We start from the raw sequence: 238 nt of genomic DNA, 5'->3' as shown, positions 1-238 counted from the left end.
AAGCCAACTACAAACTATAATATACAGTATCCCTCTAGACCTATATTGCTTTAATTGACGTGGGTTCACATGGAGAAAACACAACAACTTATTACATGTATTGTTTTTTTATCTTTTTTATTTAATTTCTTTTGTTCATTATTTTTACGTACAGGTAAAATTCATCTCTTATTTTCATAAAGAACATACAAACATTTATTCCTATTTTTATATGTACAAAAATATCTACGTTGTACCA

The sequence above is a fragment of the Triturus cristatus genome, chromosome 2_2, assembly GCF_964204655.1.
Source record: "Triturus cristatus chromosome 2_2, aTriCri1.1, whole genome shotgun sequence".
NCBI classification, from domain to species: domain Eukaryota; kingdom Metazoa; phylum Chordata; class Amphibia; order Caudata; family Salamandridae; genus Triturus; species Triturus cristatus.
Note: the sequence above shows the minus strand (reverse complement) of the source record.